At 45.0% G+C, this 15762-nt stretch overlaps 1 long non-coding RNA gene across 1 annotated transcript; it reads left to right on the plus strand.

Annotated features, from left to right (window-relative positions):
* The first annotated feature begins 1714 nt into the window (after positions 1–1714).
* Positions 1715–15419, plus strand: LOC126504516 (uncharacterized). Its single transcript, XR_007592636.1, has 3 exons — positions 1715–1863; positions 4384–4506; positions 15234–15419. It is a non-coding gene; the product is annotated as an uncharacterized lncRNA (long non-coding RNA).
* Positions 15420–15762: the final 343 nt, after the last annotated feature.

A 15762-nucleotide genomic window follows, 5' to 3' on the forward strand; every position in this document is an offset into this window, starting at 1 on the left:
CATGGAGGTCAGAGAACCACTTCCAGGATTTGATTCTGTCCTTCTCCATGTTGATACTGGGGATTGAACTCAACTCATCAGGCTTGGCAGCAACCACCTTTATCTGAGGAGCTGTCTTGCTGACCCTTGTACTTTTCTATTTTAATCAGACAAGTTATTCCATTTATATTTAATGCAATCCTGTTTAATTCTGTAACTCTGGTCTTTGACTACTCTTTTTTAAGTCGTCACTCCCACCTCTCTCTCTCAGTCATGTGATCACTACAGAGCCTACCTTGCTCCTCTACCAGCAGTTAACTAATGTGTACAACACAATCCTGGAAGCCTCAGAGCCCAGTGCTACTTGGTGCTTTTGCCCCCTATGTGGACAGGACAGTCCCTGAAGATAACATCAAGACATTTTCTTTCTTTTGGTGTTACTTCACAATCAAAGTGTTTCTGTGTGCTTCAGACTCCATAGAGGTTATTATTCTCGCTGTCAGTGTAGATGACCAATATTGATTACATAGAGCTTCTGTAGCTCTTTTTCCTTCTTCCTTTTAGTCTCAAATGCTACAGATTGAAGCCAGGGTGTCCTGCATACTAGTCAAATAGCCCCTTTTATTACTCTATCTTGGCCATTGTTCTATTGCTGTAAAGAGACACCATGACCACAGCAGCTCTTATAAAAGAAAGTATTTCATTGGAGTTAGCTTACGTTCTGAGATATTTAGTCTGTCATCGTCAAGGTGGGAAACCAGGGAGAATGCAGACAGACATGGTGCTGGAGAAGTAGCTAATAATTCTACATCCTGATTAGAAGGCAGCAGTAAGAGAGAGACTCTGGGCCTGGCATGGACCTTTGAAACCTTAAAGCCCACCCCCAGTGACACACCTCCTAATTCTTTCAAACAGTACTGCTCCCTGATGACTAAGTATTCAAATACATGAACCTATAGGGGCTTTATTATTCAAACCACCAATTCTTTAGTCACTTGTTTTACATTTTTGTTGGAATCAAGATATTTAGCATACCCATTGCCACACATACTTAGGATATATAGAATGCTATAAGCCATAGTTAGCACCTTATACAATAGGTGTCTTCAACCTTCCTCTCCTAACTAACTGAAACCTTATAACTCTCAATGCTTCCCACCAAAACCATCCAGCCCCTGGCACCAACAGTCTACCTCCCCAAAACTCCCCCTCCTACATGTAATGTTTTTCTGATTCCATGGACAAGTGAGATCACGAATTATTTGTCTTTCTGTGCCTGGCTCATTTCACTTAGCACAACGCTCTGTAGGCTCGTTCCTTCTCCCAGCTGCAGTCTTCCACCTGGGGTTTCAGTTTCTCCTACTCGGGTAGCACTATTGGCTCTTTCCCTCTGTGCAGGTCTATTCATGCCAAACCTCTTGGGTTTTGTTTGGAAAAGATGTGATATGTTTTGTTTGGTTTCAGCCTAGTTAAAGGATATTTTCTCTGGGCACAGAAATCTAAGGTAGTTATCTTAAGCTATTTAAAAATATCTTGCCACCGCTGGCTTCCCACCAGACCTTTCTTTCTGCTGCCCACGCCTGCCCACACCCATCATGACTAGCGCTCAGCAACTGGAGGGGAGGCAGTGCCTTAGGCACTGCAAATAACTGTGGGAGAAACCGGGGAAATGGGAATGGGCTCAACATATTTTAAAATAGGGCATGGTGGCCAGACGTGGTTGGGCCATCAGCTGTGGCACTGAAAACATCACTAGAAGAACCAAGAGCATATGAAAAGAAGCCAGCACCTTGGGAGAAAAACTTGAAGAAAATGCCGCTGAGAGCAGAGCATTCAACTGCGGCTTTGTGGCAGGAGGCAGCAAGGGAGTGGCTCTGGCGGAAGGTACAGCAGAGGACTGACTGAAGGGGATTGGGGGAAGCTGACTCGTGGAAAGCAGAGTAAAAGCTCTGATTGTGAGTTAGTGAGGTGACTCGACTGATAAAGGCTCCTACAGCCACACGCAACAACCTGAGACTGAGCCTCAAGACACAGATGGTGGCAAGAGAGAATCGACTCTGTGTCCTCTGACCTCCGTACACGCACCGCGGCATGCACACCCATGTGTGCACACACACTAAATAAGTGAATGCAGCAACACTTCTAAATTTCCTTATCACTTGTGACAGAAATAGGTGTGAGCTTCATTCTGAAAACCTCTGAATGATTTGATTCGATTGATATTTTTTTTACTTGATCTGACATTTCCTCTGTGTTGGGGTTAGAACCCAAGGCCTACTCATGAGTGCAAAGTGAGTTTCTTACTTCTGAGCTCCCTCCCTCCCTGGCACTAGCCTCCATTACTGCACCCAGTTGTCTCTATCATAAACACTGCACATAAAGGCACTGTTCCAAAGTGTTAGTAACATGTCTGTGTTTTAAAAGGAAATCATCCCATGGCTTTTAGTCTAATTGTTGACCAATATAACCATAACTGTTTACTATCCTTATCAAGGCATATTCTTTGAGTCTTTTAGCTTTCTTTCTGGTCTTTCAGAAGATAGGATAACAACACGTCCAGTTTCTGGTTCTCTGTGGTTGGCATCCTATGCCAGTAACAAACTTTAGGAAAAGAAAACACAGAAAAATATATTTTATTGCATATTTATTATTTGAAGTCATTTTAAAAGTACATGAAATAAATTCAGTTATACACAGAAACATATTGTTCATTTTCAAGAACCATAAAAAAGTCTTCTTTGTTTACAAATCTTTACTATTCTTTTTAAATCACATCACAATGTAGGGTTATGTGTATATAGAAGAAAACTAGATGGCTTGGGCAGTGGAGGGCTCTGTAGTCTGGATTCTGTTCATTTCACTTCCACTGGGCTTGTTCCTTCAAGTTTCCTGAATGTAATTTTAAGTTCAGAGAAATTCTTATCTTTTTAACATACCGTGATACAGACACTAAGGTCTTTCAGAGGAAGATTTGGTTTTGAATTATATTTTCATCTATATTCAGGCTGAGTATAGTGTCATATACATGTAAACCATGCTTTGAGGAGATGGAGGCAGGAGGATCAGGAGAACAAGGTCATCCACAACTGCATAGGGGGTTAAGGCCAGCCTAGGATGCATGGAACCCTGTCTCAAAAAACAATTATATACGTAAAGGAGTCGGATACCCATGGGAAATGCATGTGAAAATTGGCCAGGCTGTCAAGGAGTAAGGAGAGACTCAGGCATGGCTGCTCATATCTTGATGCTAGCACTTGAGAGGCTGAAGAAGGCTTGCCTCGAGAGTAAGTCATCCTGAGCTACAGGAAGAGACCCTGTCTCAAAGAAAAGGATGAAGGGGAGAGGGAAGGAGAAAAAGAAAGAAAAGAAGAGGGGAGGAACAATTTGAGACCAAGAACTGCAATCCACCAAACATATATTGACATACATCAAATATATGGAAAGCCCATATATCTGGGCTGGAGAGATGGCTCAGAGGTTAAGAGCACTGGCTACTCTTCTAGAGAACCTGGGTTCAGTTCCCAGCATCCACATGGTGGCTCACAACAATCGCCAATCTGATGTCCTCTTCTGCAGAGCTCTCACAAATAAAATACAAATAAGTAGAAAAAGTTAAAACTCATACATCCAAAAATCACATTTTCTTAAAAGCAAAACAAAGAAACCGCACTAACTGACTGGAGGCAGTTGGTAAACCAGCTCCTCACTATCAGGACACAAAGGGTAGAAGCGGGCACTGTCCTGCTCTTCTGGTACAGGCTGTGCTGCAGAGCACCCTGAAACGAGAGGACACAGCTTCACGGAGGTGTATTCCAGCAGACAAGCCTAAAGGAAACCATCAGATTCGTTTTTTTCCTCCCTGTAAATAAACCACTGTCTCTTACCCTTGATCATCTACTTAGAGCCTTGTTTTTAAATATGTTTTCCAAGTTATCTTTAAACTCTGCAAAACAAAAAAACAAACAAACAAAAAAAATCATCTAGTGACTCAGCATGTTCTCTTCTTTATATGGGAAACACAATACCGCAGAAAATGGCAAGTGAAGTCCGTCAAATGAAGCAACAGAAATCAGAGCGCTTCATGGAACATAGACCCCAGGCCCACTTTTAACTCGTGGAGTAGCAACATCTGACAGATTGGTCTGCTCCACCGTGCCTGGTTCTCAGCTGGTCTTCCCCTTCTTGTCTGAGAGGCACATGAGTGATGGGTGACATCTCAGTTCACTCCCCTGAGTCCTTCCCAGGTGATCAGGTCATCTTCGGAAGCTCTGTTCTTTCTGACCTCCCAGAACTGCAAGAATCTCCATCTTTTAGCAGGCCCATCCCTTCCCCAAAGTTCCTCATTCTTGTTGAGACTTCTGCTGGGAGCTCGCTTACCTGCTCCTTCCTTCCTTGGCTGTCTAGGCCTCCACTCCTCAGCAGCCCCGGGTGTGACTGCGGGCAGCGGGGAAGCACGTGCCCAGGACATGGAGCTGAGCCCGAGTTGTGCACAGCAAAGCAGAACCCAGCAGAGTCAGCTTGTGGCGGGTAAGTCAGAAGTGGACTGAAGGGGCAGGAATCCCAGCCTGATTAGGAATTGTTGTGTGGGGGAAAAGGGGAGAGACATGTTCTGTCTGTGATGGGAACAAAGTTTCAGCCCAGAGCAGCCTGGTTTCCGGACCAGAGGAGAGCGTCCACAGCAGGTGGACCACAGAGGGGACAGTGGTTGTTAGATTGGATGGAAGACTCAAGGCACAAAGGACCTCTTCGGTCTCAAACTCCACCCCCTATCAATCCCAGCATTCAAAGTCCCTCACTCTTCACCCCCACCCCCACAAGCATGTCCTGTCAAGCTACTCTGGCTTTGAGGAAATTGGGCTCTTTGCATAAACTTTCTTCTGGATTTTGGCCTAGCTGTTCTTCTAGTACATTTTTTGGGTGGGGGGGGGGGGACAACAAAATCTGTAGCCCAGGCTAGCATCAAACTCTTTATGTAGCAAAAGATTGTCTATGTCCACCTCCTAAGTTCTGGGGTTATAAGAATGGGTCTGCACACCCGGTTTGTGCTGTACTGGATCCAGCCCATGGTTTCACTCACTCTAGGAAGTCTTCCTGTCAGCCCGGCCCCTGCACTGCATCATAGGGCTGGATTTGGGTTTTCCTTATCTGTCTCCTTTAGGCTGCTCTGAGCCCTGTCAGTCTGGAAGCTCTCACCTTTAATTTTTCAGATTTTTATCAGCATCGGCTGGAAAGGTCTCATCCCCTCCTCCTCCCCCTCCCCCACTGTATCGTGGACCCTTATCCAGATGTTGACTCATCTACACTTCCCCTTGCTCATCTCCTCCTCTCTCTCACTCACTCGTCCCTGCTCTGGCTGTAACCAAATGGAAGACCCACCTTTACATTCTAACTCTACCTCGGGGGTTTGCTCAAGCTCTCCGGGCCCCGATTTCTGTACAGCAGAAAGGAGAGTCCCCACCTCATGGGTGCCATGAGAATTAAGTGTGTCTAAACAAGAAATGAGAATAGGGAGTGTGGAAGCCAGGGGTGATGGCACACACCTGTTAATGCAGTACTCAAAAAGCTGAGGCAGGAGGATGGCCACAAGTTCTAGGCCAACCAGGGTTACACTCGTAAATGCCTGGTACACAGAAAACAATGCGGTTCTCACCTATTGTAACCTTTATTACATATTTCACCCATTAGTTTACTCGGGTTTGCTTGTTTGTTTATTTTTTTAAGAGATTTTTAAGGGATTGACCGTTGAGCTCCCGGCAACCCTTCACGGCTTTTAGGGATGGGGGGACCTCCAACTGCGGCTTTCAGGGCCTCGGTTGTTCCGTTCGCTGGCATTCAATTCGGCTTGTCTCCTGTGCTAAGCCCATGCCTGGGATGGCATTGCCTTAGCCAGCCCCTCAGCTCACCCGCGCCTGGAGGCCTGGGGTCTCCAGTTCTTCCTCTTTTTCTTTTTTCATTCCTTTTCTTCCTTCTTTTCGTCGTAACTGCTGCTACGGTGCAGCACGCTGCTACGCTGCTTGGTGCAGCACACCTCTATGGTGCAGCCTGATCTTGGCTGAAGCCCGGAGGCTCGAGTCGATTCAGCCAGGTTATAACACCGCCCCCCCTATGGAATCGGACACCTTTTCATAGGGCCTGCGGGTGTTCATGCCATCTGCATCTCATCTTAACGGGGAGCCGTTCTCGTTGTAGGCTTGAGGTGCCACAGTTTTTGCGGGTGTTTGCACGGCCTTGACCATGGGAGCCAAGCCATCCAGACCTATCACTCTGGCCTCATGCTTTAATGCCTCACACTTATCAGTTTTTGTCCAAAATGGCCCCAACTACCTTAAAAAAAATTTAAATAGCCGGTTTTTTGGGTTCCAGCCTTTTGCTGTTAGCCCTGGCTAGCCTGGCACTCACTGTGTAAACCAGGCTAACCTCCACCTTGCAACGATCCTCCTGTGTCTGCCTCTCAAGTACTGGGGTGATGGGAGTGTACCACCACACCCAGCTTGCACATCCTCCAGTGTCTGCTTTGTATTACTAATATTCTCTGTGATAGTGTTTGTTACCTATACTCGAGCTTGACTAACCAATGCTTCTAACAGCCTTGCCTCCGGACTTCACATGGTACATGCAGTCTGTTTTACTAATTAGTTGTGCTGTGTGTTCTAGGGAAGGGGCAAAGCCCAGCCTATGTAAGTCTTTCTCTTGGTGATATTAAAACCACAGAGTTGATGACCCTCAGGGCAAAGCCTTAGGGACCGTGCAGGAACTGGCGCCAGTCCTGCTTCCTGCACCACTGGGGTGGGGGACTCCTTCAGTCAGGGATTTCCTATGAAAGTCTTTGAAGGAGGCTGCTGCCTAGGAAGAGAGAGCAAGCATAGGTCCTCGTGTTCAGCCAGCAGGACTCTAGGATCCCCTGGTGTTATCCTGGGGCCAGGCCCTGGTCCTAGCGTCTATGGCTTGTGATCTTCCCAGGGCAGGAGGGAGAAGAGGTTGCTCAAGTTCCTTTTCCTGCATGCCTGCTTTCTGTACTCAGCCAGCCCTTCCCCGGGCTGGAGCCCCCGGAAGCTCCCCTTTAGCTGATGTGAGGTAGTGACACGTCCCCTCAAGGTCCCTCAGCATTTTTCCCATGGGTCTTCAGCAACTTGTTTAATTTTTCCTCCTGATGTGAGGTGTTGATGCCAGGAGTTCACTCTGGCTTCTGCCTTCCCCACCTTTTCTCATCTTAGACACCAAACCCAGGACCTTGGGCACACTTGGCAATCTCTTGACCACTGAGCTATATAGCCCTGGCCCTCCTCGGCTTACAAAGCACAGACTTGTTTGTTTGTTTGTTTGTTTTTCTCCATAAAATAGAAACTTGATAACTGTTGTGGGTATCCACCAGAGAAAACTACGCAGAAACAGGTTTAAGCCAATAGAAAGTCTTTGTTAGTTAGCCAGCAACTACACCGGGTATTCGGATCCAAGTACAGCGCTGACCCTTTCTCGGGGTGAACTTTTAAGCACACAATCACATCCTGGGTTGACATACTTCAGTTAACAAGAACAGTTAGCCAGAATTGGAACTACAAATGCCAAAAGTCAAGATTAGTACTTTTAGAGGCTTTTCCAGAACTATAGGCTTTGATGGATTAAGTCTGTGTTTTCATTCTGGCAGGTGGTTCTGTCTACCTGTTGAGTTTTTATAGCCTGACTGGTACTTCCATCATGGAGTCAGTTGTACTAAGGTCTGGGGCCCTGTTACAATAACAATATTCTAACTTGACTTGGATCCATAACCAATGCTCGCTGTGTGTCAGCCTCAGAGAAAGTGATCAAACCATGTGTTGTCCACACATCTGCCATGGTTGTCCTGTTTGGCATTGGCTAGAGTCTGGGTGAAGACTGTGGGACTCCCGCTCCACGTGATTAGTCAAGCTAGCTGACTTCAGACGCGTCTTTTTTTTTTTTTTTTTGGTTGCCACGACTGGCCCTTTTCTGCTGACTTCAGACTAGGTTTGATCAGCATGTTTAGCCAAGCTAAGTCAATACATACCTAAATAAATCAACTTGTTTGGGCAAAACAAATGACTATGACACAAGTCAAGCAGAAACTTCCCGGGCAACTTTCCTAGGTTTATCAGCCCAAGGTTCCAGCGGCTCCCACCCAGAGCAGAGACAGCCTACCTGCCTCAGCGCACGTTCCCAGTGACACAGACTTGGGAATCTCCGTCCCACAGCCGCTTTGACTCAGCACCCAGCCCAGCCAGATTAAAGCTTCTTGAGAACATCTGATCTTAATCTCACAGCTGCCTCTGCTTCGGCAAGACAGTTGAAGAAAAAGAAAGAGAAAAGAAACTCTCCCTTATCTGGGATGTGAGAGTTGAATGAAATGCACCCCTTTAATCTTGCCGGAACTCTCGAACTCCAGATAAGCCTTGGAACTTCGAGCAGCAAGCAGCGTCTGCCACACTTGTGCGTCTTAAGGCCGTGAAGATGTCTTCTCTTCTGCTCAACTATTTCACGAAGACCTCTTGGTTCTCAGACCAACAAGTAACTGCCTGACAAGAGAGTGTGTGGCTTTGGGCAAGTCACAAGCAGCTTTAAGTTCTGCCCTCAGACTTTCACAACTATGTCCCATTAAAGTCATCTTTGAGGATGAAGGTTGTGTTGAGGCAAACACAATCCATCCTTGAGCTGCAGTAGGACATTTCCAGGCACCCTGAGGGGCGCAGCAGCTCAGTGGAGAGGGCGGATGGCCTGGGTCCACCAGGAAGTTAAGCTTCATGCTTTGGGGTGTGTGCGTTTATCCCTCTGGGCCTCTCCTCCCTCATTTCCATAATGGGGGTGATTAAGTGATAATGGATGGAGAGGGACACAGAAATAGATGCTTAAGAGAGAGGTCCCTTAAGCTGCCAGAGTGACAGCATTCAATCACCAAGCCCTTACATTCATATTGTGTGCGAAGTTCCAGCAAGGTAAAGCGCAGCTATTTCAACGTGCACATATGCAACACGGGCATGTCAGTGCAGGGAAGATTTACGTTAAATACATGCATTGGAGAAATGCATAGACACGAACCTATTACGTTCTGCCCACGTAATCCTGAAAGATAGAAGCTGAGTAAATGCCTGGGTGTTTTTCTGTTCTTTTCTTTTTGTTTTGAGACAGGGCTTCTCTGTGTATCAGCCCAGGCTGTCCTGGAACTCACTTTGTAGACCAAGCTGGCCTTGAACTCACAGAGATCCTCCTTCCTCTGCCTCCAAAGTGCTGGAAACAAAGGCATGAGCCACCACAACAGGCTTCTATTCTTTCTTTTGAGGGGTTGAGTCAGCCCAGGTTTCCAGACCGATGTTACTAGCGAATTTCTATAAACTGAAGTATAATAGCCACACATTCCCGAGGATCCCATTTATTCTTCAAGAGTTCCACAACACAGCTGGAGAGATGGCTCAGTGGTTAAGAGTGCTTACCCATCTTCCAGATGGGTCCATCAGGAGGCTCACACCATCTATAAATCAAGGGATTCAATGCCTCTGGCCTCCTCCAGTACCTGCGCTCACATGCAAATACACACACCTATGCATAATTGAAAATAATAAAATAAATAATTCCACAACAGCCAGGTGCGATGGCCTTAAGTTCCAACACTGGGGAGACAGAGGCAAGACGATCTCTGTGGCAGTCAGTTTTAAGGCAGGCAAGGCTACACAATGAAATGTTTTCTGAAAGAAAAAAAGAATTCCATAACATCCCCCAAAGATTTATTTTATTATTATATATGCAACATTTTAATTTAATTTTAGATCATATAATAATTTCATGCCTTGTTTAAAGTTTACATAAAACATTGCATTCAATGTTTTAACTAATATAGTATCACTAAATCCCATTGAAACCTGAGAAGGATAACCCCCCAAGAGGAAATAAAACATACCAAAATTATAATTACAATGATCTTTAAAAAAGATTTATTATTTTTATTTTATGTGTATGAGAGTTTTACCTGCATGTATGTTTGTATACCATGTGTGCATGACCACTGCCCAAAGAGGCCAGAAGAAGGAGCCAGACCCTCTAGAACTGGAATTACAGATAGTTGTGAACTGCCACGTGGGTGCCGGAAATTTAGCCTGGGTCCTCTGCAAGAACATCAAGTGCTCTTAACTGCTGAGCCATCATCTCCCCAGCCCCTAAAATTGGCTTCTTTTTTTTAAAAAACTTCATTTATTGAAGATCCTTTCCTTAAAAAAATATTTGATTTATTCTTTGACAATTTCATATATGTGTACATTGGTTACATCCAACCCAATTGCATTCTCCTAGCCTCCCCCAGCATGCCTCCCCCCACTTCACCCCACAGTCCCTCTCCCACCTTTGGGTCCTTTCCCTCCCCACTGAGCGTGCTCCATGCTGCCTTCTGGAAGGCTGACTGAGCTTGTTGACTGGACCCTGTGCACTTAGTTTGTGAGTGTGATGACTGCGTCCTATGGAGAAGGCAGAATTTCACAGCGCCCTCCCCATCCCCCAGTCCTAACGCTCATTCTTCGCACCCCCTTTTCCATGGTGTCCCTAAGCCTCTGGTGTCTTGTGGTGTCTATTGCTTTGATAAAGCACCACGACCAAATCCCACTGGGAAGGGAGGTGTATTTTACCTCTCATGCTGTAGTCACAGCTCATCACCAGTGGGAGTCAGGGCAGAGACCTGGAGCCAGGACCACCTACCCAGGGATGGTGTTGTGGAATAATCTTCTCGTGCACTGTGGAGCTGTGCCTAGCCAACAGGCAGGATTTCTAGGCACAGAGGACTCTGGGAAGGAGAAGGCGGAGACGCCAGGAGACGCAGAGCGAGCAGGATGGGCACTGTGGAGATGGGGTAATAAAGCCACGACAGAAATTAAATGAATAGAAATGGGTTAATTTAAGTTATAAGAGCTAGTTAGAAACAACCCTAAACTAGCTGTCAACCTTTCATAATTAATCATGTTGGGAACTCAACGGTCTTAACAAGAAAGTCTGACTACAAATGGCATCCACCATGGGGGCACGTATTTCCACATGAGAGCTGAGAAAGGTTTTTTAATTTATTGTTTTTACTGAGCTTCATATTTTTCTCTGCTCCCCTCCCTCCCTTCTACCTCTCCCATGAACCCCACGCTCACAAGTTACTCTTGTCTACTTCCCATGTAGGTTAGATCCATGTACGACTCTCTTAGGGTCCTCTTTGCTGTCCAGGTTCTCTGGGGTTGTGAACTGTAGGTTGACTTTCCTTTGCTTTATGTCTAAAAGTCACTTACGAGTGAGTACATATTATGTTTGTCTTTCTGGGAAAAAGCTTTCTTAAAGGGTTCCAAACACACAAAACGAAGCCAAATGCGGCTTCCTACTCCCCTAGTCTCTCGTGTGGGCCATGGTACAGAGACGCCTCTCCTAGCTGCTCCCTGGTGGCTTGAGCCACCAGCGCACAGCTAAGCCTCACGGCAGTTTAAGGTTTTGCTCGTGCAAACGGGAAAGTTATAGATAAGCAGGAGAGCAGGTTCAAACAGAAAAAACTTTAAACAGGTTACGGTGTGTTTAACAATGTTTGTAGGCTTAAGAAAAAAAGAAAAGGGATATAGGCAGTTATAAAAATAGTTTAAAAATAACAAAGTCTTTAAATAAAGAAGTAAAGTAATAAAAAAAATAAGCCACATAAGGATGGGAAATGGTATAACACAGGGAGTTTGGACCTTATATGGTGCTTTGTTAATAATGATCTTTTGAATGCTAATGAACAGACAACAGCAGCTGAAGGACTCTGGACTGTGGAAGAAACTGCCGAATTAAACCAACCTGTATACTCTAGGGAAGGCTTAACTTTAAAATGGAAGTCAAAAAATATATTATGTTGGGGAAGAGGTTATGTTTTTTTTTTCCACAAGAAACGAAAGGCTGTGAAGTCCATCCAGGTTAATAGAGATCAGATTTAACCAGGGGAGTCCTCCTGAGAATCTTGGCTACAGACATTGGGGAGGAAGCCAAGAAAGCCTATAGGACAGGTGCCATGTAAGCTGATCCCCCTGCACAGAAACAGCTCAGAGGCGAGAAGAGACATGATAAATTCTATTGGCTACAGAGTCCTCATGACATATTAGTGCATGCCATCCTCTCATATGGCATGGGGAGAGATTCATATTACAGTTCGATTATAGAGTCCAAAAGGAATTATAAAGTTGACAAATGTCTTTTACCTGCTCAAACACAGAACAAACAAAATCTTTAACTGACTTGTACACACAGCACATTCCATGCGTGTGTTGATGCAGACACGGATGTTACCTTTAAAAGGTTGTGCTTTTTCACAGCAAGGGGACCAGACACCAATAAAAACAGGTGGCCCAGGTGATCCAGCCTCTCGCACTGCCTCTTTTGACATTTCCTCAGAGTTCTGCAACCAGAACAACTTCAAGACTGCTGGCTGAGATGTTCAGCCTCACAGACTGTTCTAGCCAGAACTTCAGATAAGCCTTGGACAACAGCTAGCTCCTCCAGGATTTAACCATTATCCTAATTTTCTCAGGGTCCCCCGAAGATTCCAGTGCCCTCCTGACAACAGGAAACAGTCTAGAGAACACAACGCCCACATTCCCAAAAGGCAGAGTGCACGGCTTTTGGTTGTTCAGTGGGTTATGGACGTTTGTCATCATTTAGGGGGATTGGTTACAAGTTGGTTTTGGTCATGGTCAAGTAGGAAACTAAGTGAAGGAGATTGGAGTCAGGGATCTCATTCTGAAAATAAAAAGGAGGGATATAGAAATGACTGGACAAAAGGTAGATAATGGAATCTACTTTTAAACTAAACAGCAACTACTAGCCCTAAATATTTTACATTGGTATGAATTTTGTATATTGATACAAATTTAAGATTATTTTTGTTATACAGCACATACATTTATATTTTGCTTAAAGTATTTTTGTATATTGATACAAATTTAAGATTATTTTTGTTATATAGCACATACATTTATATTTTGCTTAAAGTATTTTTGTATATTGATACAAATTTAAGGTTATTTTTATTAGAACATACTGTACATACATTTCTACTCTTGCTTAAGATATATTGTACCTAAGTAGCTCATTTTAACAATGTAAATTACTAGTCCTTGAAGGTTATTATGAATTATTTAAGATAATAAAGAAATGCAGGTTAGTAATTAGTCACTTATACAAATCAGACTTGTAGTCATGTTAGGTATGTTTTTAAGGTCAAACAGAAATAAATTTTAGATAGAAAGGTGATCTTCAAATACTTCAAAGAGTGACAGAATATAGCATTTAAAACATTTTGCTAGCATAAGGCTTTTTATGACAGTGAGATATGTCTGTTCCTGACACCATCAAAAAAGGTTGATGGGCACCAAAATACCTCCATATGTAGTTTGCTTTCTTTGTGGCAAAAAAACAGCCACTGGGCAAAGCCTAAACTATCGCTGAGATTTCATAATTAATAATGTCTCTGTGTCATTACTGAGGAGCTGGTGGTCCCAAAAAAAATCCGACTACAGGATGGCACCACCCACAGTGGACAGACCTTCCCACATCAATCATTAAACAAGCAAATGCCGCCTTTAATCCCAGCACTCGGGAGGCAGAGGCAGGCGGATCTCTGTGAGTTCGAGACCAGCCTGGTCTACAGAGCTAGTGCCAGGACAGGCTCCAAAGCTACAGAGAAACCCTGTCTCAATAAACTAAAAAAAAAAAAAAAAAAAACAAGCAAATGCCTTATAGACTTGCCTACAGGCCAACCTTATGGGAATATTTTCTCACTTATGATTTCCTCCCCCCAAATTTGTTTCGGTTTGTGTCAAGTTGACAAGAACTACCTGGCACAGGAAGGAGGGACAGAAGCATCTCACCTCTGTGACCAGGTCTGAGCTTGCATTAATCGCTGCCCACTCAGAAGGTTTTCCAGCCGGGCTAAGAGCAGCACTAACCTGTGGTGTGAGTTGCTGACACAGCTCTGCTGAGTGACGAGGTGGCACTCAAGGGTCCCTCCACCTCTAGCAGGCTTTAGGTGGCGGTCTCTCTAAATACTATAGCGGATAAGACCCAGCGGTCTATGCTCCAGCCATTCACTTGTGTCAGGCTGAGTTTATCCCGGAAGCTTACAAATGGTGTTGTGTAAAGAATTCTGGCTGAGGTTGCTGGGCATGGTGGCACACATGCCCATAATCCCAACATTCAGGAGGTAGAGGCAGGTGGGTCTCTGTGAGTTCGAGGCCACCCTGGTCTACGGAGCGAGTTCCAGGACAGTCAAGGCTACACAGGGAACCCCTGTCTTGAAACAAAATAAAACAAAAAGAACTTTGGCTGAATGTGGAAGGGACACCTTTAATCCCAGCACTCGGGAGAGAGGCAGGTGGATATTTGAGTTTCTGGTCTACCTAGAGAGTCCCAGGACCAAGTCCTCCTCAACTCCTTTCCCTTAACTTTAGGACTTGTCGATCAAAGTCATGTGCATATTGACAATTAAGGCTGGCCTTGATCACTTATACTTCGGGCTCCACCTCACAAGTAATGAGATTATAGGTATGCACAACCACTCCAGGTTTTATGTTGTGCTGAGAATCAAACCTAGGGCTCTGTTCTTGCTAAGCAGAAACTTGACCCATTGAGCTACATCCCCAGATCATTAAAAGACTTCTTGACTTCTTGAGCATAAATACTCTAGTAAACAGGGCATTGCTCACCCCCCCCCACACACACACACAAAATGGAGCTGACATCGTGTGAAAGTGAGTGGTGTTCTTTCAAATCTGGCTGTGAAAGAAAAAGGAGGATAAGGAAACTGAGTCAGAATAAAGGAGGCCAAACCAAAGCAAACAACAACAAAAACAAAAATCTGGCAGGCCACGGTGAGCTCTGGAGACACAGAGGAGGCAGGCCTGAGGTCTCCTCCCTGTTGCTAAGGTTCTCTGGTTTGAATAGACTTGCAGACTCTGAAAGGGAGTAATGAGGACATGGGGCACAGGGTGTTTGAGGAACAGGAGAATTCTGCACTGTCACAGTGGGAGCTGTCGTTACAAATGTGTCAAAAGCCCTAGAAAGTACAACAGGAGAGGACGGCACCGCCACGTTGCCAGCTCTGGGCTGGTTAATGAAGTCTTATCAGTCCAGGGTGTAGCAGCTGAGCAGGGGATCTGCAGGCGGAGAAGTGGAAGGGTGCACGCAGCACAGTATGGGGGCTCCGAACTTCTGGTCTTTCACCTTTTCCTCTCTTCTCCCTGTCTTTCCTTCCGTTATAGGTTTTTTGAGCTAGTGTCTCTCCTGCAGCCCCAGCTAGCCTCCCACCTTGTGCAGCTGTGATCTTAACTTTCAGTTCTCACGCCTCCTCCCGAGTGCTGGGATTACAGCCTGGGCTGCCCAAGCCATTTTCCTGCATACCTGTAGCTGCTCTAACAGACAGACCGTGATCCGGAGCCCAGGAAAACATTGCTTTCCTTTGCTGTCAAGGACATTGCTGGGACAACTTGTTAATTTTTAATAAAGACTTCAGATTACATTTAAAAATACAGCGTCTTATCAATATATGTTTCCTTATTACACTATGGTTGTATCAGAGAAAGCTCTTGTTTATAGGAAACACACAATTAAGGTTTCTGTTGTTCAAACAACTAAGAAAAAAAATAACAGTAAAAGAATAGCGAGAGCCCCATCAAGCATGGGGAAGCGTTAGTGCTGAGGAGCTATGGTGGAGAACACGTGAGACTCGTGCACTATGATGGAGAACTTTCATTCAGTTTGGAGTTATTTCAGAATAGGAAGTTGGGATTT

This window comes from Alexandromys fortis, unplaced genomic scaffold (assembly GCF_014885135.2).
Source record: "Alexandromys fortis isolate MF-2015 unplaced genomic scaffold, M_Fortis_MF-2015_v1.1 scaffold_12, whole genome shotgun sequence".
NCBI lineage: Eukaryota > Metazoa > Chordata > Mammalia > Rodentia > Cricetidae > Alexandromys > Alexandromys fortis.